Source organism: Solanum pennellii, chromosome 10 (assembly GCF_001406875.1).
Source record: "Solanum pennellii chromosome 10, SPENNV200".
Taxonomy (NCBI): domain Eukaryota; kingdom Viridiplantae; phylum Streptophyta; class Magnoliopsida; order Solanales; family Solanaceae; genus Solanum; species Solanum pennellii.
Window position 1 is genome coordinate 53,385,714 of NC_028646.1, and position 2,495 is coordinate 53,388,208.

The 2,495-nt window shown below is 46.7% G+C and overlaps 1 pseudogene; it reads left to right on the plus strand.

Moving 5' to 3' along the window:
• LOC107001357 overlaps positions 1–2,495 on the plus strand; it is a 30,941-nt pseudogene that overhangs the window by 23,408 nt on the left and 5,038 nt on the right.

Consider the following 2,495-nt stretch of genomic DNA (forward strand, 5'->3'; position numbering starts at 1 on the left):
ATTAGGGGATCGGGTGTCACGAACCGACACGTAGTATTAGGGGATCGGCTGTCACGAACCGACACGTAGAATTAGGGGATCGGGTGTCACCAACCGACACGTAGTATTAGGGGATCGGGTGTCACGAACCTACACGTAGTATTAGGGGATCGGATGTCACGAACCGNTCACAAGAGGAATAAAGGGAATGAATCTTGAATTATGATGATATACTCAATTTAAAGAACCTAACTCCCAAACGAGTATGGTGTGGAGGCTTGAGCCTCATAGATGTGCTTGGTGTTGTTGTCAAAGGGTTTTGTATTTGTTGTTGTCACCTATTGAGTGTCGTAGTTGATTTTATATTATTACTTGATATATATTGCTTTCTATTCTGAGTTGGCCGATGATACCTACTCAGTACTTGTACTGACCCCTACTTTTATGTTCTTCTTGTTGTTTTGTGGAGGGCAGCAAGTGCACTAGTGACTTCGTCTCGTCCGCAACTCTAGCCAGTCTTCAGCACGTCAGAATTCAGGGTGAGCTATTATTCCTAGCTCGGGCTGGATTCTCTTCTTCGCGTCTTGATGTCTTCAAAGTTCGGACATGGACCATCGTTTTACTTATTTTAGTTCTTAATTATTCTTAGACTTAGAAATTTGAGGATAGATGTTCTTGATGTGATGACTTCCAGATTTTGGGGATTATAAGTAATATATTTTAGAAGTTTATTTAATTTGTTATATTAATGAGTTTTGTTCTTCCGCATTTTTGTTTTGTTATTCAAAATTTTATATACGGGTAAACGTTGGGGTTAGATTTGTTGGTTCGCTCACATAGGTGGATAAGTGTGGGTGCCATTCGCGGCTCGTTTTGGGTCGTGACAAACTTGGTCTCAGAGCTTTAGGTTCATTGGTCTCATCACACAAGAACGAGTCTAGTAGAGTCTTAAGGAACGGTAGGGGGACGCCCTTACTTTTCTTTGAGAGTCTATAGGACTTTAGGAAAATTGCATTCTTTCTTCCTTTCGTGCTATTACTTGGATCCAATTGGTATCTTGGTGATACAAATTGGTATCTGACATCCTCACTCTTTTTCGCAGATGGTCAGAACTAGAGCAACGACTGTGTCAACACCAGCACCGGCAGGACAGGGTGCGTCTGAGCCAGCCACTGGAACTGTAGCTCGAGCAGGAGCAGTGGCAAGAGGCCGTGGCAGAGGTCGCAGAAGGACGCCCTCTAGAGGTAGAGGACGAACACCTGGTCCAGATAGTAATAGGGCAGTGACTCCTCCACCGACTGATGAGGTACTGAGAGAGGGTGAAGAAGGGGGAGATGAGCAGGTTCAAGATGAGGAATTACCACCCCAGCCTACCCCAGAGATGATTAACCAGGTCTCACCTATCTTAGCGGGTTTTCTGATCAGGGCCAGACACCTCCAGTGTTTTCTGCACCAGCACCTCAGGTTCAGGGGGTACAACATGCAGCCGATGTGGCTCCCCGCATGGATGCGTCATTGGAAATAGGCACGTTTCCTCGATTGACTACAGGATCCATAATGACAAGTGATCAGCATGAACTTTTCACTAAATTCTTAAAGTTAAAACCCCCAGTATTCAAGGGTGCCGAATCTGAAGATGCCTATGATTTTCTGGTTGATTGTCATGAGTTGCTGCATAAGATGGACATAGTAGAACGATTCGGGGTAGAGTTTGTGACCTACCAGTTTCAGGCGGATGCCAAAAGGTAGCGGCGGTCGCATGTTGAGTGTCAACCAGCACAGGCACCACCTATGAATTGGGCATCATTCTCTAGCTTATTCATGGAGAAGTATATACCCCGAACTTTGAGGGATAGGAGGAGAGATGAATTCCTGAGCCTAGAGAAAGGAAGGATGTCTGTTGCTGCGTATGAGGCTAAATTTCGTGCACTATCTAGGTATGCCACTCTGCTTTGTTTCAGTCCACAATAGCGGATTCGCCGTTTCGTGAAGGGATTGAGGTCAGATTTGCGGATCCCAGCCCTATAGGTAGCTGCTGCAGCCAAATCCTTTCAGGAAGTGGTTGATTTTGTGATAGAAGTGGAGGGGGTGAAGCCAGACGACTTCACCATGGCGTCAACGTCTAACAAGTTCCGTAAGGGAGGTGAGCTTAGAGGTTCTTACTCCAGAGGGCAGAGTTCAGGAAGTTACCAAAACCGCCCTATTCAGTCTTCCCTGCAGGCTATAGCTGAGGGTCCACCGCAGACCGGTCAACAATTCTCTGAGTTTGGAGGTTATCCCCAGACTCCGTTGTTCTCACAGAGACCTGTGCTTGAATCCAGAGAGTGTTATGGATGTGGAGAGACTGGACATAGGTTTTGTCCAAAACCGAGTTACAGACCCCCAATAGTTAGAGGTAGAAGTGGTCATGGGAGAGGCCGCCATTCTGGAGGACCCGGTGGCCAATGTAATGGTGGTCACCCAATCAATCGGGGTGGCGGGCAAGCTGGAACTGCTGCGGCGCAACATGATAGGGG